The 23610-nt window shown below is 40.1% G+C and overlaps 1 protein-coding gene and 1 long non-coding RNA gene across 23 annotated transcripts in view; one reads left to right on the top strand and one right to left on the bottom strand.

Annotated features, from left to right (window-relative positions):
• Window positions 1–23610, top strand: part of CADPS (calcium dependent secretion activator) — a 395853-nt gene that overhangs the window by 15027 nt on the left and 357216 nt on the right. The gene's annotated exons all lie outside the window — the stretch shown is intronic.
• On the bottom strand, window positions 2536–3150 carry LOC142100180 (uncharacterized). The gene is made up of 2 exons (XR_012678754.1): window positions 2675–3150; window positions 2536–2618 (listed from the first exon to the last, which is right to left on the bottom strand). It is a non-coding gene; the product is annotated as an uncharacterized LOC142100180 (long non-coding RNA).

Raw genomic sequence — 23610 nt, 5'->3', positions numbered from 1 at the left:
CCTCGTCAACTTCCTCCACAATCTCCATCAGATTCAGTCCTGCAGCCCAAGTCAGCAGCCAGACTGAGTCCTCCTCAATACGGGATTCATCCGAGGAATCCTGCAGCGGTACGCCTACTACTGCCACTGCTGCTGTTGCTGCTGTTAGTCGGTCATCTTCCCAGAGGGGAAGTCGTAAGACCGCTAAGTCTTTCACAAAACAATTGACCGTCCAACAGTCGTTTGCCATGACCACCAAATACGATAGTAGTCACCCTATTGCAAAGCGTATAACTGCGGCTGTAACTGCAATGTTGGTGTTAGACATGCGCCCGGTGTCCGCCATCAGTGGAGTGGGATTTAGAGGGTTGATGGAGGTATTGTGTCCCCGGTACCAAATCCCCTCGAGATTCCACTTCACTAGGCAGGCGATACCAAAAATGTACAGAGAAGTACGATCAAGTGTCCTCAGTGCTCTTAAAAATGCGGTTGTACCCACTGTCCACTTAACCACGGACATGTGGACAAGTGGTTCTGGGCAAACGAAGGACTATATGACTGTGACAGCCCACTGGGTAGATGCATCCCCTTCCGCAGCAACAGCAACAGCTGCATCAGTAGCAGCATCTACAAAATGGCTGCTCATGCAAAGGCAGGCAACATTGTGCATTACAGGCTTTAATAAGAGGCACAACGCTGACAACATATTAGAGAAAATGAGGGAAATTATCTCCCAGTGGCTTACCCCACTTAGACTCTCATGGGGATTTGTGGTGTCAGACAATGCCAGTAACATTGTGCGGGCATTAAATATGGGCAATTTCCAGCACGTCCCATGTTTTGCCCACACCATTAATTTGGTGGTGCAGCATTACCTCAAGAGTGACACATTGCGATTACACCAAGCATGTAGCTCTTGTGGATGTAGCCCTTCGTACGCTTTGCCAGGATCCGAGGGTGGTCACTCTTTTAAAGTCAGAGGAATACATTCTGGCCACCGTGCTCGATCCTCGGTTTAAAGCGTATGTTGTGTCTCTGTTTCCGGCGGACACAAGTCTACAGCGGTGCAAAGACCTGCTGGTCAGGAGATTGTCCTCTGAAGAGGACCGTGACATGCCAACAGCTCCACCCTCATTTTCTTCCACATCTATGGCTGCGAGGAAAAAGCTCAGTTTTCCCAAAAGAGGCACTGGCGGGGATGCTGATAACATCTGGTCCGGACTGAAGGACCTGCCAACCATTGCAGACATGTCTACTCTCGCTGCATTGGATGCTGTCACAATAGAAAAAATTGTGGATGATTACTTTGCTGACACCATCCAAGTAGACATGTCAGACAGTCCATATTGTTACTGGCAGGAAAAAAAGGCAGTTTGGAAGCCCCTGTACAAACTGGCTCTATTTTACCTGAGTTGTCCCCCCTCCAGTGTGTACTCGGAAAGAGTTTTTAGTGCAGCGGGGAACCTGGTCAGTGAGCGGCGAAGGAGGTTGCTTCCTCACAACGTTGAAAAAATGATGTTTATAAAAATGAATAATCAATTCCTCAATGAAGTACAGCACTGCCCTCCAGATAGTACAGAGGGACCAGTGGTTGTGGAGTCCAGCGGGGACGAATTGATAATGTGTGATGAGGAGGAAGTACACACTGTAGGGGGAGAGGAATCAGAGGTTGAGGATGAGGACGACATCTTGCCTCAGTAGAGCCTGTTTAGTCTGTACAGGGAGAGATGAATAGCTTTTTTGGTGTGGGGGCCCAAACAAACCAATCATTTCAGCCAAAGTTGTTTGGTAGGCCCTGTCGCTGAAATGATTGGTTTGTTAAAGTGTGCATGTCCTATTTCAACAACATAAGGGTGGGTGTGAGGGCCCAAGGACAATTCCATCTTGGAACTTTTTTTTTTGCATTATATCACCAATCAACAGTCGTTTGCCATGTTCAAAAAGTAAAACCAAATGTAAAAAAATTCAAGAAATTAAACCAAAAGTAAAATGCCGTGTCATAATTTAAAACAAGAGGTATTGACGTGCTCTAAAACTACTGTATTGTTGTTTATATTTTATAAACACTACACTTGAAAGCTTGAGTCTTTCAATAGAAAAGTAACTGTCCATTGCACGAATATTTGCAACAGGGACAATTTTAGGGTTAAGAAAGTCAACTAATAATAACACTTCGATGCTGTGTGTCTTTATAAACACTACACTTGGAAGTTGGAGGAGGTATTGTGGCCCCGGCACCAAATTTACTACCGGGGACACTCCACTGTGCAGTCCATATTTAGGTGTATCAGATATTAAACAACGGTGACAGTTGATGCCCAATTTTTTAATTATATTGTGGCCTCATTATGTAACCCCCTGTCACTGTGTGTAGTGTGGGGTGCAAAGGGTACACAGTGCACCTCCTTCTCAAGCCCTGGCTAGCTGATGGGCATGGGTGTAAATGATCAGGGGGTCCCTGCACATGCAGGTGTTTCTTTGTAGTTAGTGGGACACAGGTAATGTCACTTTGGTGCAGTGTAATAGAAGTCACAATAATTTGGGCGCCAGACCATCTCTATAACAAACTGAACTTTTATTTACACTCTTCCTCCAGCACGATAATCATAATGGTTGCAGAATATATACATCTCCTTACTCTCTCCAGCACAGTTATTAATGAGAAATACGAATATGGTTGCAAATATCTTATCACTCCTCCTGCACAGTTCTTAATGTTATCCAGATGTTAAATAACATAATTTACATGTCTCTTGCACTCCATACTCACTGCAGATCACCCTTTCTGCAGGGGCACATGCATGGATGCTAATAGGCAGGCAGCCTCTCCTCCATGCAGCTCTGACACACTCTGTGTACCTCTCAACTGCAGCTCATCCCTCCTCTGCGGGGATAATGTCTCCTGTGCTCTGACACGTCACTCTGTGTACTCTCAGCCTCAGGATCTGACACTACAACTACCATGCCTCTTGTAGCAGCCCTCACTCCAGGGCCTCTTCCATGTGCAGTGTCCCCCTCTCTCTTGGGTTCACTATAGTGGCATGGAGTTCTCCCCCTCATCCAGGGCACACATTCCTTGCCCTGGCTCAGTCACCACGCTCAGACTTCCAGGCAATGCTGGGGGAGCCTGGGAGCTTCCACCCCAGGTCCCCAGCTACAACTCTCCTCTCCTGTGTCTTCTCTCTCTTTCTGACACTTTAAAGATCGTGCCTTTAAATGAAAAAGTCAGTCTTCATTGCACGACTATGTGCAACAGGGACATTTTTTTGGGTTTACAAAGTCAAACAATAACACTTCGACCCTGTCTGTCTGGGGTCTCTCAATGACGAATTGTCTGTACCATGTTTGGAGGAGGTATTGTGGCCCCGGTATCAAATTGGGTACCGGGGCCACCCCACTATGCAGTCCAGATACTTGTTTGGTGGAATTCAGACACGTGGAGGGTTTTTTAATTATATTGTGGCCTCGGTACCAAATTGTGTACCGGGGCCACCCCACTACGCAGTCAAGATACTTGTTTGGTGGAATTCAGACCAGTTGAGGGTTTTATTATTATATTGTGTGGACCACTCTATCTATACCACACTACAACTCTATACCACTCTATTTCCTACTTTAATTCTATTTCATACTTTAATTCTATTTCCTACTTTACTTCTATTACTAATTAATTACCATAAAGAGGAACAAAATAAACCAATTTTACCAAAAGTATAATATGACTTAGACTTACAAACACTACACTTTAAAGATCGTGCCTTTAAATGAAAAAGTCAGTCTTCATTGCACGACTATGTGCAACAGGGACATTTTTTTGGGTTTACAAAGTCAAACAATAACACTTCGACCCTGTCTGTCTGGGGTCTCTCAATGACGAATTGTCTGTACCATGTTTGGAGGAGGTATTGTGGCCCCGGTATCAAATTGGGTACCGGGGCCACCCCACTATGCAGTCCAGATACTTGTTTGGTGGAATTCAGACACGTGGAGGGTTTTTTAATTATATTGTGGCCTCGGTACCAAATTGTGTACCGGGGCCACCACACTACGCAGTCAAGATAGATAGATGCGTATTGCGTATCATAGATAAAGTACATTCAGTGGTGTGGGGCAAATTGAAAAATATTCAAAATGCACTGACATTATCAAAAACAAGAGGTTGTCACACGCTAAAACTCCAACATGTATATGATGGAGAGGATGGAGGAGCAGCCGTATGTGTAGTGTAATGCAGATCTGTTGAAGGTTTTTTATATATTTTATTGTGGTGCCCAGTGCCCACTCCTCTACGCAGTCCAGGTACAATTATTGGTGCGAATCATAAAAGTTCAGGGTTTTTAAGATATTGTGGTGACCCACTCCTCTACGCAGTCCAGGTACAATTATTGGTGCGAATCATAAAAGTTCAGGGTTTTTAAGATATTGTGGTGACCCACTCCTCTACGCAGTCCAGGTACAATTATTGGTGCGAATCATAAAAGTTCAGGGTTTTTAATATATTGTGGTGACCCACTCCTCTACGCAGTCCAGGTACAATTATTGGTGCGAATCATAAAAGTTCAGGGTTTTTAAGATATTGTGGTGACCCACTCCTCTACGCAGTCCAGGTACAATTATTGGTGCGAATCATAAAAGTTCAGGGTTTTTAATATATTGTGGTGACCCACTCCTCTACGCAGTCCAGGTACAATTATTGGTGCGAATCATAAAAGTTCAGGGTTTTTAATATATTGTGGTGACCCACTCCTCTACGCAGTCCAGGTACATTTATTGGTGCGATTCATAAAAGTTCAGGGTTTTTAATATATATTGTGGTGACCCACTCCTCTACGCAGTCCAGGTACATTTATTGGTGCGATTCATAAAAGTTCAGGGTTTTTAATATATATTGTGGTGACCCACTCCTCTACGCAGTCCAGGTACAATTATTGGTGCGAATCATAAAAGTTCAGGGTTTTTAAGATATTGTGGTGACCCACTCCTCTACGCAGTCCAGGTACAATTATTGGTGCGATTCATAAAAGTTCAGGGTTTTTAATATATATTGTGGTGACCCACTCCTCTACGCAGTCCAGGTACAATTATTGGTGCGAATCATAAAAGTTCAGGGTTTTTAAGATATTGTGGTGACCCACTCCTCTACGCAGTCCAGGTACAATTATTGGTGCGATTCATAAAAGTTCAGGGTTTTTAATATATATTGTGGTGACCCACTCCTCTACGCAGTCCAGGTACAATTATTGGTGCGAATCATAAAAGTTCAGGGTTTTTAATATATTGTGGTGACCCACTCCTCTACGCAGTCCAGGTACAATTATTGGTGCGAATCATAAAAGTTCAGGGTTTTTAAGATATTGTGGTGACCCACTCCTCTACGCAGTCCAGAAAGATACCTTGTTGCAACGTTTTGGACTAATAACTATATTGTGAGGTGTTCAGAATACACTGTAAATTAGTGGAAATGCTTGTTATTGAATGTTATTGAGGTTAATAATAGCCTAGGAGTGAAAATAAGCCCAAAAACTTGATTTTTAAACTTTTTATGTTTTTTTCAAAAAAAATCCGAATCCAATACCTTAAATCCGAACCGAGACCTTTCGTCAAGTGTTTTGCGAGACAAATCCGAACCTCAAAAATAACGAAAATCCGGATCCAAAACACAAAACACGAGACCTCAAAAGTCGCCGGTGCACATCCCTACTTACAACATGAAGTAACCAGTGGGTAAAGCTGTATACTTTGGTTGATAGTTGTGTATATTACATATCAGATTTATTGTTTTTCCAACCATCGTTGCTAGGCAGCAATATCCTTGACTATATTATTATTGCTCTCAGAAAAGTATAGATTGATTTATTATATTGGATAATATACAGATTTAAAGATTATTATATCTTTATATAGAAAAATATAAGGATTATTACATTGGTGGGATCACATTCACTTCATTTCTGTGAAGTGGGAGGAAAAACCTTAAATTTCATTAATTAGGCTAATATATTCTGATCAGTCCCAATCCTGAGGTCAGGAGCAGGTCCCAGTCTCTGCAATGGTTCAATGACTGATGAGAAGTAATGTTGCTGTGAGAAAGAAGACTGAGGGCTAGATTTACTAAGCTGCGAGTTTGAAAAAGTGGAGTTGTTGCCTATAGCAACCAATCAGATTCTAGCTGTCATTTATTTAGTACATTCTGCAAAATGACAGCTAGAATCTGATTGGTTGCTATAGGCAACATCTCCACTTTTTCAAACCCGCAGTTTAGTAAATATACCCCTAATAGTTGTTACCAATGACAATATAAATTAATAATCACATAGTTACATACTTAGTCAGGACATAACTATACATTTGTAGGACATCATATATATCCGTTTAAGTCTCTTAGCCAATAAGACAAAATTGCATTTTTTGCATGGTCACTCTTGTACATTGGTTGATGCGCATTCCCATGTAAAGTGCCCTTGGAATGTGCAAAGGGCATTCCATGGAAAATATAGGACAAGACCAGGGGGTAAATGTATAAAGCTGAGAGTTTTCCGGCACGTTTGAAAACTGGAGATGTTGCCTATATCAACCAATCAGATTCTAGCTATCATTTTGTAGATTGTACTAAATAAATGATAGCTAGAATCTGATTGGTTTTTCAAACCCGCCGGGGAAAACTCTCAGCTTGATACATTTACCCCCAGATGTCTGCCACTTCCAAGAAGAGGAAACTACTGTGCTACCTACATTCAGTAATAAGGTCCCTTGAATCTCATGTAGATAACCCTGCACCAGATATCCTATAAGCATTGTCAGATTAACTAACATTGGGATTTTAGCCATTATCTGCAATTAAAGTGATGATAATAGAACTCACTGATTATAAGCAATTGCATAAGAATTTGCAGTTTATACAGATATTATATACAAAGGTTTATAAAATAATACATGCTATATACATATTAATATTAATTTTTATTACTGCTATTATTATTAGTATTCGTTAGATCAGTATTTGTCACTTCTATTTTATTTCTATGTATTTTATTTTTTGGGGGTGGGGTGGGGAGTCTCCAAAATGAGAAACATTTGCTTCTGCAAACTTGTAAGCTCTTCCTGTTTTTACGATTAGCTGTGTGTATTATATATTCTCCCGTGGACAGTTTTCATATTGAATAATGCCATTGTGTAAGTAAGTGGAGCCTATGCCTTCAATACAAGCAGATCAGACAAGATCAATAGGTGTTTCTGCCTTTAGTCAATAGGCTCCAATCCAGAACCGTGGCCAGGGAATGTGGAGCATAATGTACACAAGAAATGAAAGCAGATTTAGTGATGTTCAAAAATAAAATAAATGATATTGTTCTGTATCCGTGACCCCTCTTCCTGTCTCTTGTATTTATTGCTCTTTGAAAGGATAAATGTTTAAGTTAAAATGTATTGCATGGTGTTTTGTGACTACAATGTGCCATCCATGTGGCAAGGTACAGAGACAAGGTAACCCTGGTCCTTTCAGTGCAATCTCTTTAGGGAATACACATTTTGGATCTGGTGGCCCCGAATCTACAACCGGCAGCAGAGAAGAATTTAGGGGACGAAATTGCAAAAGCTTCATTGTCAAAAGGCTGCGGTGACATTTGTGCATATTACAAGTGATGTGGATATAGAGACAGTCCCAACGTTGGTCTTCTCGACAGCGGGATGGGGGCGTGGCCACGCGTGATGTGGGTGTGGTGAGCCTTTTGAAGCCCTGGGCTCCATTCTGTCTTCCCCACCCCTCCAAACCCCATCATTGCCCTGCGCACCAATGCTAATGACACCCGTTCACATTGCTCTGTCATGCAGATCAGCAGTTTACAGAATCTCCCCCAACTTTCCCAATGATCAGAAAAAGCTGTCCCAATCGGGATGACGGTACAATGCCCTCAAACCGGGACTGTCCCGCCTAAATCGGTACAGTTGGGAAATATGCAGTTACATGTGGCAGGCAAGAGAGCTTATGGACACAGAGTCCGCACCTGGCTGCTCTCCGCAACCTCCTTTATCTATGTTAGATTATTAAGTTGAACCTTGTGGGATTTTAATGTAATTGCTCATGTTGTTTCGTGCTCATGTTTTATTTCCTATTGTGGTTTGTTCGGCGCTGCAAAATCGGTTGCTTCCTACAAATAAAAATTAATGATGATGATGAAAACTTGAAGTATGAATAATGTTTATTGGGCATACAAAATGAATGTAGACAATGGCATGTGGTCCTGAAACGGCACTGTTACCTCCACTGCCAGAGTGCAGCATAAGCCAGTATGTTCAGAGCATAGGGGTGGATGAGCAGACTGCCCAGGGTGCAGACCAGTAGGAAGAACCATGGTTCCTGACCCATCTTATATACCCCATCGCCCTGATGAAGTGCAGAGTGGGGGTCACTGGATAGACCAATGGCAGCCAGCTTCTACATTTCTTCTGGTCTGCAAGGTCACACACCCCTGTGGCTGCATTACCAGTTCCGGCTTTCCACTGTTTCTCAAGCTTCCTCTTGACCGCCCTGCATATGGACCACAGTACCACGTAGGACAGTATCTTCACACTTCTCTGTATATCTTTATTGGATCGTGACATTTGATTGTGCACATCCACTAAATAAACTGTCTATAATTAAATCTATTATAGTAAATAAAAAACATAGCTTGGCAGTCTTGTTAAAGAATTTGTAGAAATCCTGCACTTTTGAACCAGATATTTAAACTTTAATAAAAATATGGACAGACAGATAATTCACTTGACCATGGATGCTCATTTGTTCCCAGTGAATTGATAGGTTGTATTATCAGTGATCTCACTGGTTCCTAGTAAATTAATAGACTATATTCTCAGTGATGTCACTGGTCACTAGTGAATTGATAGGTTACATTGTCAGTGATGTCACTGGGCACTAGTGAATTGATAGGTTATATTCTCAGTGATGTCACTGGTCACTAGTGAATTGATAGGTTGCATTCTCAGTGATGTCACTGGTCACTAGTAAATTGATAAGTTACATTCTCAGTGATGTCACTGGTCACTAGTGAATTGATAGGTTACATTCTCAGTGATGTCACTGGTCACTAGTGAATTGATAGGTTGCATTCTCAGTGATGTCACTGGTCACTAGTAAATTGATAAGTTACATTCTCAGTGATGTCACTGGTCACTAGTGAATTGATAGGTTACATTCTCAGTGATGTCACTGGTCACTAGTGAATTGATAAGTTACATTCTCAGTGATGTCACTGGTCACTAGTGAATTAATAGGCTATATTATCAGTGATGTCACTGGGCACTAGTGAATTGATAGGTTACATTATCAATGATGTCACTATACACTAGTGAATTGATAGGTTGTTTTCTCAGTGATGTCACTGGTCACTAGTGAATTGATAGGTTACATTGTTAGTGATGTCACTGGGCACTAGTGAATTGATAGGTTACATTGTTAGTGATGTCACTGGGCACTAGTGAATTGATAGGTTACATTTACAGGCATATTGAGTCAGCTCACAAAATGGCTGTCTCACCTTTGTAGATGACTGATGTGGATTAAAGAATAATTATTGGGGGAATATTATCATTATCATTATATATTATTATATTACCTGTCTGCACTGTTGCCTGAAATCAATGGTAATAAGAAATAAGTATGTGTAACCATCATAGTTTGTGACTGCCTCGTCTTGTTATATTGATGTTATGTAATCTTCTGTTATATGATTAGTATTATCACATGTACCACATATTGACAGATATAGAGAGATGCTCAGTAAATCAGAGATTGTCCTCTTGCATTATACATCGGCTCTTCATACATTGATCAGAAGTTTGTCTGATGCTGGCAAGATTTGTAGACTCTCGGTTAACGCGCAATACAACAATCAGCCTTTGTTTGCAACTCACATGAAAGTGAATCACTGCGGAGATTTATGGAGGAAAACTGGAGAGAAAATAATTGCATCTCCATCCCAGGGAAAGCTTTAGTACAAAAAGAAAACCATAAAATATAGTGTTTTATTGAAATTGTCATGTCAGAAACAGAAAAACAAAATCACAGGATGCTGTTTACCTGTAAATAGGATTATATAGTAAATGTATAAGGGAATTCTCTGTAATTAGCTGCAAACTAAGCCATGTAGTGTGAGCAATTCATAGCTCCCGACTTTGCAGTGTCGGGTCAGGAAGCATGGCCAAATCACGATGGGAGTATGGCCACACCCCAAGGGCGGGGCTAGCAATTTTGTAGCATTAGTCTGCATAATAAGTCCCTCCCCTCCGAATCCCTATTCAGTGCACACCGATGACATCCATTCACCACTGGGTGAACGGGAGATACCTCCCAACATTCTGGCCCACCCGTTGGGGCAGCGGGACAAAGCCCCCAAATCGGCACTGCCCCACCTAAATTGGGACAGTTGGGAGATTTGCAGTTTGTAATGAATAAAACAATGTAGTGAATATACTAATAAGGAACTTTTGAGAAACATGCAGAATTATCACAGCTAGATGTTATGGGTGATATGATGTAAATAAATTAGCATCACTAAAATGTCAAGATATTGGAATATTTGCTTTATCTGGTCTAAACATCACTGTTTAAATTGTCTTCATCAATGTTAATACTTTCATGGTATTTTTCATTAGAAAAGCTCAGTTAAATAGCAATATACATAATATACAGTTGTATAAGAGATATTTGCAGGTTAGATTGATTGTTTGTGATTACGGTGGAAGTATATTTTCTATGCAAACCAGACTTTCTGTCAATAAACATACTGAATTAAGGTATGTTACAACTATCTCACATAGGTTAAAAATGGAAACCTTTACATTGGATATTTTTAGGTGTTTTAATAAAAGTACAATATTTATACAACCTCCAACACTATCTCAGGGTTTTTCAAGAAATGTGGAGAAAGTGCAGTTAAAAAACTTTTAAAATTGGATTAAATAAAATCATAAAAACATATTTTTTATGTTTGTGGGGCTTATCTGGAAAGAAAAAAATAGATTTATTTTTAATAGAATGGGTTCATTTAAAACCATTTTAAGCAAAATTTAATTCCAGTTTTTCTTACTCCACTTTTGTAGAATTCCTCCTGTATATGTCATGACCCATTTCAAGAGCAAATAGATTGTATATAATTATTTTGTAATGTACAGAGAAGTAACCCAACAGATTATTAATCAGAATTTGCTTTGTGTGCACTGCCATATTTCTGTGAAATATCATCCCACATCCTCACTAAGTAAAGTCACTAACTTTATCTAGTAAACAAAATATCCTATTAGCAGCAATGTATGCAGCACAGACATCTTTTGACATTCCTTACTTGTTGCAATTTGTCTTGAGGGTATATTTACTAAACTGCGGGTTTGGAAAAGTGGAGATGTTGCCTATAGCAACCAGATTGTAGCTGTCATTTTGTAGAAAGTACTAAATAAATGTTAGCTACAATCTGATTGGTTGCTATAGGCATTTATTGTTAAAAAACTTAAAATATTATGTTTAGAGGAATTGTTTAAAGTCTAATTAGATCACTCGTGAGGAAGGTGAAGATGACTTTAACAGTTGGTTGGGACATGATGCCATACGCAGAAGAAATGATGTTACAAAGACTGTCAATTATTAGGGGTCCTTATACAAATAAAGAATGTGAATAGAGAATACATCAGTTCTTACGTATTAAATTCTAATACGAACCTAATACTTAATAAGGATAACCGTGTCTCCCTATAGGTCATTTTTAATTCTTTAAACACTTTATTTCAATCTTTTCACTTCTACATTTTAAAATTCGCCAATCTATATGACATTTGGGTATTTAGCTAAGTTTTTTTAACAATAAATTACTAATAAAGTTGATTTTATAGTGACAATTTTTCAAGACAGGAGTGCCTTGCATACTACTTTATTCAGCTGATATCTACTATCAACTGTATCTTTTTCATGTCTAGACTCGTCTAGTTACGAGAGCACCCCCTCATATTATATGCCATATTTAATCACATATAATTGAGGTTTGTCTTTACCTTTGAGCGGATTGGTTTACCCCCTTTTCCTTTCTGATGGTTGCTATAGGCAACATCTCCACTTTTATACACCTCGGTCTATTAGTATATACGACATAGTTTTGAGGTTTGGAAATTATGTAAATGAGTCTAAAATATCGATTTATTACTTCCACATTCATGAGATAAAATGCATCTTGCAATGACTGTTAAAGGAAGTATTTTCCATTTTGCCAGATATATGGCAACAGAACTAAGGATTAAGTGGGCAATTCATAATTTCTTGTGACAGAGCTCTAATTAGTTTAGCTGTTAGTATCTAGGGACATTTCAGTCAATTGCAAAACAACATTCAGTATTATGACGTACAGGTCACTGCAATAAACAACCCTCCATCTGTATTAGCAGGAGCTAACAGCAATCTCAGTTGCACTGTTTTTTTCTTCTTCAATAGTTACTCTACTTGCAGCAAAAACAGCAGCTTCACTTTCTCTAACACATACTTGCCAACATGGGCAAGATGTTTCCCGGTAGGTCCGGGGTACAGGTGGGTGTGTGGGGGCGGGGCTCGAATAATCGTGTCATTAGCCCCACCCCCAAAACGGAAATCAGTACTCTGGACCAATAAAAAGAGGGGGCGGGGCCACGAGAACGCGCCCATGACGTAACTAAGCACCCCCTCCGTTTAGTATACTCAGCTGGTCATGATGTTAGAGCATAGTTGCCTACTCTCACGGGAGTGCAGAAGGACTCCCAGAAATTCAGGAGTTTCCTCATGATCAGCATATACAACTGCAACTTCTGGGGGTATATTTACTAAACTGTGGGTTTGAAAAAGTGGAGATGTTGCCTATAGCAACCAATCAGATTCTAGCTGTCATTTTGTAGAATGTACTAAATAAATTAAAGCTCCAATCTGATTGGTTGTTATAGGCAACATCTCCACTTTTTCAAACCCGCAGTTTAGTAAATAAGCCCCTTGGACTGCAAAGAATAGATCCATTTAGGAGATGGCTTTGCTATGTAAGGATTACCTTTGCTGGAAAATAGTTTACCATGAACAGCTACACTGTATCCTCCCAGTCTTTGTAACATCATTTCTTCTGCGTATGGCATCATGTCCCAACCAACTGTTAAAGTCATCTTCACCTTCCTCACGAGTGATCTAATTAGACTTTAAACAATTCCTCTAAACATAATATTTTAATTGCCTTTAGCTTATGGCTTCACTTAAACTAACACCAGTTTTAACTTATGTTTTAGGCTGGTGTTATAAAGACGTAACCCTTTATAATGTCAGTTTACACACATTCTAGTAAATGTGTGTTTTCAGGTGTCATGAATGGTGGATATACATTTTAGGTGGATCATTTCTGTAAATATGTGGAGTGTGATCTTTATGACACAGTGAGGGATTCCTCAGAGCAGGGTCAATATCACTGATAGTGGCTTCAACCAGATACTGTTATATCTCTAACTCTCCAACCTTAGGGGGTAAATGTATCAAGCTGATAGTTTTCCGGCGGGTTTGAAAACTGGAGATGTTGCCCATAGCAACCAATCAGATTCTAGCTTTCATTTTGAAGACTGTACTAAATATATGATAGCTAGAATCTGATTGGTTTTTCAAACCCACCAGAAAACTCTCAGCTTAATACATTTACCCCCTAGTGTCTGCCATGTCCTTCTTCACCATTCTCTTGTAGTCAGTAGGGGTGTATATGTGGGTATGCCAAACCGCCACTTCTCCGAATGCCTTCATTGTAATACTATCACATTCCATTCATTTACATTTCCATACCTCCACTTCTAATTTTCAATACAAGGACGCTGTGCTATATACACACACAAGTATGTTGGAGTGAGGGGTTGCCACAGATTAACATTTTACTGCAATATACTGCAAACTAAGTCCATCCTCTGTTCCTCCTTTTTGACAATAGAGATCATGCAGGAACTGTAACAATGACACAGGTACAGCAGTCAAAATGATTGCCAATACTGCCGTTGGCTTATACCAGAGTTCTTCACTACCTCAATGTTACATTGTAATCTAGCTATCAAAGCAAGAAAACTTTGCACTGAAATGGCAAAACGCGCTAGTGAAGCAATCTGCAAATGTGATATTTATTTTCTCCTGCACTCATATCAGTTCATTTATTATTAATTAAGCACAAACCACTATCAGAATCACCAACTGTTTCAAAATCTCCAAGCCACACAAATTCCTATTAATTAATTTTTTCAATTCTAAGTATATATGCTATATTCTGTGAAAAACCTCATTGTGTAATGGTAATTGGAAACTATACACTAATAAGACCTGGGGGTAAATGTATCAATATGCGGGTTCTTCAACACCCGAGTGTTCAGCCTCTTCCGCGATTAAATTTCAAGCGGCGCTGCATTGTAAAGGGTTAACTTCCCTTTACAATGCAGCGACGCTTGAAATTTAATCGCGGAAGAGGCTGAACACGCGGGTGTTGAAGAACCCGCATATTGATACATTTACCCCCTGATTTATAGTTGTTGTTATTATTATTATTTATTTATAAGGCGCCACAGATTCTGCACCGCCGGATACAGAGACAAGTAACAAATAGACAAGGTAATATACAGATGGGTATAAGTAATGCTATCATCATCACCATTTATTTATATAGCGCAACTGATTACGCAGCGCTGTACAGAGAACTCACATCAGTCCCTGCCCCTTTGGAGTCTAAATTCCCTAACACACACAGAGAGAGAGAGAGAGAGAGAGAGACTATGGTCAATTTTGATAGCAGCCAATTAACCTACCAGTATGTTTTTAGAGTGTGGGAGAAAACCGGAGCACCCGGAGGAAACCCACGCAAACATGGGGAGAACATACAAACTCCACACAGATAAGGCCATGGTCAGGAATTGAACTCATGACCCCAGCGCTGTTAGGCAGAAGTGCTAACCACTGAGCCACCGTCCTGCCCAATGCTATGGGGACTCACACAGAGTGCAGCAAAAGGCATGACAGGACATACGAGGGAGACGGACAGTAGACAGACGTGGGACAATAGGTAGAGAGGACCCTGCCCGTCAGAGCTTACATTCCAGAGGGAGGGGTGGTGAGACACAGTAGGACTAGCTGGGAGATAATGGAGATGGCAGACGAGGAAGAGAAGATAATGGATAGAATGGTCAGGAGGTGGTAGGATAGGCGAGCTTGAAAAGGGGATTATTGAGTGAACGTTTGAAGGACTGAAGATTGAGGGAGAGTCGAGTGAGGTAGGGTAGGGAGCTTCAAAGAATGGGGCAGCACGGCAGAAGTCTTGGAGACGAGCATGGGAGGAGGTAATGAGAGGTGAGTTGAGGTGGAGGTCAGAGGCGGAGAGGAGTGGGCGGGTTGTTATGTACCTCGAGAAAAGGTCAGCGATGTACAGGGGAGAAGTATCAGTAAGGGTAAGGAGATTGAACTAAATTCTGAAATAGTTAGGGAGCCAATGAAGGGATTTATGCAGTGGAGTTGTATTTGTGTACCATAAAGATACGTCTTAGTGCAAAACTAATAGTTGCATATATGTACAACTTGCGTCCGTCTTCAGAGACGTGTGTATCTTGTAAAGATGTTTTCCATTGAATCAACTTATATTTTAGGCTTAGTGTCTCTTTAAATCATTTAACTTGGGGTGTTGATGATGACTGAATGGTTTACATGAATAGCATTAAGTTTCCAAATGGAATAAAGTTGAATTTCTGACAGGCTGATGCATCTTGCATTTTGTTATGTAAAGTAAACTGCGGGAGAACTGTTCCTTTGTATGTGAAGCCTCCCACGGAGTACTCTCTGGGGATAGCATTTAACTTTGTGTCAGATGGTTATAATCTTAAATTACTCTGTAAGTTCAGGCATCAAAATAGAAAATGGGCTTTAAAGAAAAAAAAAGCAATTGATATCTTGTCATAATGCAATTTATTGCACAGTTCTAAAGGAACACCAAGGGCTAGATTTACTAAGCTGAGGGTTTGAAAAAGTGGGGATGTTGCCTATAGCAACCAATCAGATTCTAGCTGTCATTTTGTAGAATGTACTAAATAAATGACAGCTAGAATCTGATTGGTTGCTATAGGCAACATCACCACTTTTTCAAACCCGTAGCTTAGTAAATCTAGCCTTAAGTGTTCTAGGTGTGTTCTATGGCATGGCCACAAGTATTACACGTCATTAAAATACAATTTAATGTATTTTTCCGCCACAGAATTTAAAAAAACGCAGACACTCTGGGCTTGAGTTAGAGATAAACGTACATTTTTTACCTTTAGGTCAATGCAAAATGCGTTCATTCACTTTCCTTCAGCTATATTTTAAGTTGCATTTATCTTAAGATTTTTACACGGCGCAAATGGTCTTGCATTCAATTTAAATCAGCCCCAAATTGTAACAATGGGATCTGTGTTAAGGCAATTAGCCTGCTGCCTGTACATGTATGTGGTCATTTAGCTGCTGTTTATACTGTACAATATATGCATACATACATACATACTATATATACAGTTCTAGGGCCTGATTCATTAAGGATCTTAACTTAAGAAACTTCTCATTTCAGTCTCCTGGACAAAACCATGTAACAATGCAAGGGGTGCAAATTAGTTTTCTGTTTTGCACATAAGTTAAATACTGACTGTTTTTTCATGTAGCACACAAATACTTGATAGCTTATTTGTACACTGAAATTTAAAGTTGATATTTGTGTGCTACATGAAAAAACAGTCAGTATTTAACTTATGTGCAAAACAGAATACTAATTTGCACCCCTTGCATTGTAACATGTTTTTTTCCAGGAGACTGAAATGAGAAGTTTCTTAAGTTAAGATCCTTAATGAATCAGGCCCCTAGTTAGTTGTTTATCCAACGGTCCAATAATCATTTTTTTTTTATTATATCCCACTTACCATCATTACATAAGTTATACGTTGCTACAATTCTTAATGATTTCTTGAATATGTTTATTATTATTTTAGAGGAAATCGTGGAGGAGAAGAGTTTTTTTTAATACAGATGGTAGTTGGGTTTATCCTTCCTGACCTCTCATCATTCTATGTGATTAGTGTGAACGATTTCCTTTTATTTAAGTCTTTTAGACTTATCCTACTGTCCGTTCCACTGACCAGACTGCAAATGTTGGCTCACAGCATACAACACAGCTCAGGATTGGAGTGCGTTTTTTTGTAACAGATGTCAAGTGTTCTTCATGACATTGTTCCAAAGAAATAGGGAGAGCAGAGCAGACCTGCTTTACATTGTAGCACTAATACATGAGCTCAATCTAAAGGAGAATCGTTAGAATCTTGCTTCAGCTACAATAAGCATCTCTCCATAACGTTACACCTGTAATCATTTTAGAATTTATTTTAGATTTAAAAAGCATTCCCGCATGTAAATCTCAGCAGCCAAACCTAATGATGTCACAGATTTATTCAGTCATTCATTGAGTGGCTCAGAATAGCACAGTATATATCTATTAACTGACTCCGTAGATTAGTGGTGGGAAAGTGTATCGCTCGTTAGTAGTGATAGCCAGCGCTGGGCTATGGACTTTTAAAACAGTTTGTGGCAAGTGGCAAAATGTTACCTATAATGAAATTGTGCAGATCAAAAGCTTTAACATTTACGGCAATTGGTGCTCAGGACAAAAAGATGCTGTAATGCATGGGGCAGCACGGTGGCTAAGTGGTTAGCACTTCTGCCTTACAGCACTGGGGTCATGAGCTCAATTCCCGACCATGACCTTATCTGTGAGGAGTTTGTATGTTCTCCTTGTGTTTGCGTGGGTTTCCTCCGGGTGCTACGGTTTCCTCCTACACTCCAAAAACATACTTGTAAGTTAATTGGCTGCTAACAAATTGACCCTAGTCTGTGTCTCTGTCTGTGTGTGTGTGTGTGTGTGTGTGTGTGTGTGTTAAGGAATTTAGATAGTAAGCCCCAATGGGGCAGGGACTAATGTGAGTTTGTTCTCTGTACAGCGCTGTGGAATTAGTGGCGCTATATAGATAAATGGTGATGATGATAGTATCCAATCAGACATCTGCTAAACGGTACCAGAAAATAACAGAATCTGATTGGTTCCTACTGCTTGCAACACAATTTTCATGTGCAACAGTTTTCATATGTGTTCCCATGAGGCTCCATACCTATTGACGTTAAATATAATACTTTTACTAACGGTTTTTAATGCTAGTAAAGGCATGTAAACAGTTATAGGGATGGAACCTGTTGGTTCTAATGACACCATACCCACTCGTTGGGAGCAGCACAGTGCACGCTTCCTGCGGTATTCTCACCTCCGACCTCAATTGCAAGAGCTGATTAGCTAACGCTAATGGGCAACCGGCTTAGGATAGGTTTGATTTAGAGTTGCAGCAGAGTTCCAAGTATCAGAAGTTGGTTGTTCCTTCGTATTTCATGGGAAGGACATTTTCTAAACGCTTTTCTGCTTAAATACTTCCATTGTATATTGTTCTTCTCTGCAAACTGAGCAGTACGGACCGAAATATTTATTTAATGATGATTGGATTTAATAAACTATAACTGTCATGAGTGAACTTGTGCGGAGACAAGCTAAGGCAGCTGTCTTAGGCAGCAGGATGGGTGAGGCAACAAGATATATGGAATTAATTTAAATTCAAATCTCCATACTGCAATAGAATATATTGCTGCCTTCTTCTACCTTTTTTTTCGTAGCTATAAAAATGATAAGTGCAACAATAATTATATTTTGTAGAACTATATCTGTGCCTAAGAAAATATGCGCCCTTTAAATTACAGAATGACTCGGCAGTTCCATGACACCAGTCTCCAACGCAAGATATAAGTGGCCACAGGCAGCATTGTCTCGGCCTCTTCCAGCCAGATCCACTTTCCATCTTGTTAAATCATTAACCATTTGCAAAAAGTTGTTATGAATATTGATTATTTTTCAAGAAATTAATTCCCACTACTTTGCAGGCGGATCATTCCTCAGTGGAAATCCATAATGATCTATTTCATTTCTGACAAGTGAGCGGAATGATTATAAGATTCTCTGCTATGTGACCAGACTGCTCACTCCGTGCACACTGAGGAGAATATCACAGTCATCCGATGGCTGCGTAGCAGAGAAACATTTTACAGTGCCCGATTTAACAGCGTGGACTAGCGGTCCTACCTTTCGGCCTGCCTCCGTGAGAAGGTTATTGGTTTTGTGCATTGACTTTTAACTCTTTACACTTGTGACAATTCCTTTTTATCAGTAGGGAAATGAAACAGATGTCTCTGAAGAGCACAGATGGAACCAGATACAGTAATAAGAAGGAGCTAAAGAGTCAGTTAGTGGAAACAAATCAGGCAACATCTAAGCAAATAATCAGTACGGTGTATGTGAAACAAGGGGACGGTCAGCTATGATTGCATTTTCAATCTCAGCAATCAGGAACGTTGAGTTAATTATTACAGTGCACTATTACAGCCATGTCTGTATTAATAAAATAAAATGGTCTACAGCAGTGTTTCTCAACTCCAGTCCTCAGGACCCCCTAGCAGTACATGTTTTCCATATCTCCTTGCTGGAGCACAGGTGTATTCATTACTGACTGACACAGTGTAGCAGGTGGTATAATTATTTCACTGGTTACCCGGCAATCCTGCACTGTTAGTGGGTCCTGAGGACTGGATTTGAGAAACACTGGTCTACAGGCCATTCTGAGAGGTGGAGCCTTTAACTATTAAAGGCATAACCCCCAACTGTCCTGGTTTTGGTGAATGGGGAGGCGTGTAACAAAAAGTGGGTGGAGCGTTATAATAAGTTGCCTGTTTTTGGGCGAGGTTTTGCTGAACAGGGCGGGGTTTACTTTGTCCCGTTTTCAGGATTCTAAATGTTGGGAGGTATGTTAATGCTACACTGGTGTTAACCATTCACATTTTTTTATCGGCTCGGAAGTCGTTTCCTATTCTTGCCATCGTGGCTTCTGATTTTCAACTTACACAACACCAGTGGCGGATCCATTCGCCCCCCCCCCCCCAGCAGCAGAAAGCCTACCTTTAAAATAGGTCCCAGCTGCCGATCAAAACGGGAGGCGGCAGGGCCAATCGCGAGTGGAAGGCGGGGCTACACGCGGGCCAGCCAATCAGAGTAAAGGAGGGGCGTGATTATGCAAAATCGCTCCCCCTAAACATAAAGTCTAGGTCCGCCCCTGCACAACACACGCAGTTTGTCTAATTCCCATTCTGTGATAGAAGACAGTGATACTTCCACTCCCACTGCCTATGTGGTCTGCCCTTTAAGGGGCTACTGACTACGGCTGGTGAGGCACATGCAGCTGCTATGGGGCCTGGCGGCACCGGGGGCTGTTCGCTGCTAATCCAGCTGATTACAGACCCCCCACTCTGCTTTTCTGAGCATGGATGAGGTCCTAAGCATGTGCAGTGATGCCGGACCCTACATATGATTACCAAGACCCCCCACTCAAATTTGGCGATTGTGTGCTATGATCTTTGGCTGCAGATGTCAACAAACACTACGACACGCTGTCCCATTGAGAATTTAGAAATATAAAGGCATCTTAAACTACCTTTCATTCTATTCAGCATAGATAAATGCATGTTAAAGATAAATGAAGATATATTGCTGGATAAACTTACATGCTCGAAATCCAAATAAGAGGCCTGATTCATTAAGGATCTTAACTTGAGAAACTTCTTATTTCAGTCTCCGGACAAAACCATGTTACAATGCAAGGGGTGCAAATTAGGATTTTGTTTTGCACATAAGTTAAATACTGACTGTTTTTTCATGTAGCACACAAATACTTGATAGCTTATTCGTACACTGAAATTTAAAGTTGATATTTGTGTGATACGTGAAAAAACAGACAGTATTTAACTTATGTGCTAAACAAAATACTAATTTGCACCCCTTGCATTGTAACATGGTTTTGTCCAGGAGACTGAAATAAGAAGTTTCTCAAGTTAAGATCCTTAATGAATCAGGCCCCAGATTATTAAAAATCCATGGATTATTATTGCAAAAAGCAGTTGAGCGCTTTTATGCTTGTGTCATAAGGCAATATAAGAAGCAAGCAGTGTGAGATAAGTGATTTGAATATATATATATATATATATATATATATATATATATATATATATATATATATCTGCACTAACTTGTCGGTGTGTAATTCTAGACTTGTTCCCCATTAAGAGAGATTTTACACACTGAAGTGGATAAACTCGAAATGACTATTACACAATAAATTCAGTAAGGCTTCTAATTGTTCTCCGCTGAAGATTTTTGTTTGGCTGTGTCACGAGCGATATTGAAAATATCTTTTTTTCGTCACAGATCATTGAAAGAGGTACAGGATATCTATTTATATTTTCCTCATTATGCCTGTAATGGATTTAAGGATCCTCTGCGCTCTTGAATAGACAGAGCTGATGGATCGTAGTTTCGGCTCTTTGTTAATTATTTCCCAGAGCCTCAGAGTTCCTGAGTCTGGTTCGATAACATCAAGAAAGTGTAGTGTGGTGACACGATGAGGACGGGCTGTAGAACTGGGAGCCTTGTGCTTCCTATCAATGCTGCCATTATAAATCTTTAGCCTTGTGCACTTTGAGTAATTATTTAAACCACTTTTAGATAATGGAATTAGGGAAAAAGGGAAAAGTTATTTGCATTCTCTTATTTATTATGGGCAGCACGGTGGCTCAGTGGTTACGAACCATGTTGTGGCCTAGTGGTTAGCACTTCTGGCTCACAGCACTGGGGTCATGAGTTCGATTCCTGACCATGGCCTTATCTGTGGGGAGTTTGTATGTTCTCCCCGTGTTTGCGTGGGTTTCCTCCGGGTGCTCCGGTTTCCTCCCACACTCCAAAAACATACTGGTAGGTTAATTGGCTGCTATTAAAAATTCACCCTAGTCTCTCTCGGTCTGTGTGTGTGTATGTTAGGGAATTTAGATTGTAAGCTCCAATGGGCCAGGGACTGATGTGAGTAAGTTCTCTGTACAGCTCTGCGGAATTAGTGGCGCTATATAACTAAATGGTGATTATGATGATGATGATGATGATTTCCTGTGCTGCTGTTTGAATGAAAGAAAATGATTAGATAATGATTGTGTGTAAAGTTTGTATGTATTATTAGTCATTGACGGCACACAAGATTTGCGCTAGTGCGCCTAGGTTTCACTCAAAGTGCGCAGGTTTGTGAAACTAGATGGCTGTGTTTGCAGAGGAGCGAAACATTACCCGGCCCATTGGGTGAACCGAGAGTGTTCCTTGCACGGTAGGGACAACTGCACAGTATTGTGGAGCAGTACATAGACTACATTTAATTTTACAGAGTGACATGATTGAAATGAAATAGAGAGTTACAGAGGGCATATTTTTAAAGGCGTTCCTTACTTTCCAGAAGGACACCCAACCATTACCACTCTAAAACGCCTTGATTTCTGCACCAACTCAGGTCTCGTGCAAGTGGACATTAGATACGATCAGCTCAATAATTTTTACAAAGTTACATTTTTTCATGGTGTAAATGGACAGTAGATCAGACACATTTACAAACCTTCTCATCTCCTCCCAAACCTAGATGCACTTCTATTTTGCAGAGGGATCTCCCAAGAGTGAAAAGTAGGTGTGCTAGAGTTGCACTGGTCAAACCATCTACTCGTGGGAAATTTGATCTGTACAATGGAACATAAAAATCTCTAATGGTGCCATTAAGTGTCATCAAATTTGAAGTTAGCTAAGACCTAGCTCGGTTCAGTTTGGGCCTAGAGACCGGATCTGTCCATATATGTGTCATATGCATTATCAAAGCCTGTTATACATGTGTTGATGCTGATCGTCAAACAGTAATGTAACTAGATGGACCCGCACACATACACTTTCTTACAAGCGTTTACTTCATTTTGTTTCACGTCATTTATAATGTTGTCTGACAGCGTTCATAAGCTTTAATGCTTGGTAAAAATACAATTAAGTTCTACGGGAGAACTTATTGAAGTACATAGTACATTATGCTGCAGGGAAGGTTTGAAAAGCGCTAATAAATGGCTGTGAAAGTGAGGACGAAGTATAAGGATTTTTGCATTCTCTAACCAGCATCGGTTTTCAATGCCCTTAAAGTACACTGAACAATTACAGCCCTAGTGCAGTACTGACTAACAGTCAACGTCATCAATGTTCCAGGAGTGTTGACCAGGCTTAGAGTAGACGGGATCCAGGGCAAAGGGTAGGTCGGAGCCGCAACAGGTGAAAACATCAACGCATTGTAACCATTTCTATAGAGTAGTATTGCAGGATTTAATTATTGACCGTTGCATATACCGTAGTTAACTTTATATCTAATCATTTTAATTTTGCAATTTCACAGTTTTCAAAATTTACAAAATTAAAATTGTGGCAAAAATGTACAAATTCAGGAAGACAATCAGCAAAATCTATCTATGTATCTATCTATCTATCTATCTATCTATCTATCTATCTACCTCATATCTGTCTGTCTCTCACCTATATATTTATCTATCTATCTATCTATCTATCTATCTATCTATCTATCTATCTATCTATCTATCTATCTGTCTGTATATTTATT

This window comes from Mixophyes fleayi, chromosome 8, assembly GCF_038048845.1.
Source record: "Mixophyes fleayi isolate aMixFle1 chromosome 8, aMixFle1.hap1, whole genome shotgun sequence".
NCBI lineage: Eukaryota > Metazoa > Chordata > Amphibia > Anura > Limnodynastidae > Mixophyes > Mixophyes fleayi.
The sequence above is the reverse complement of the archived record's forward strand: the minus strand, read 5'-3'. Positions and strand labels throughout refer to the sequence as shown.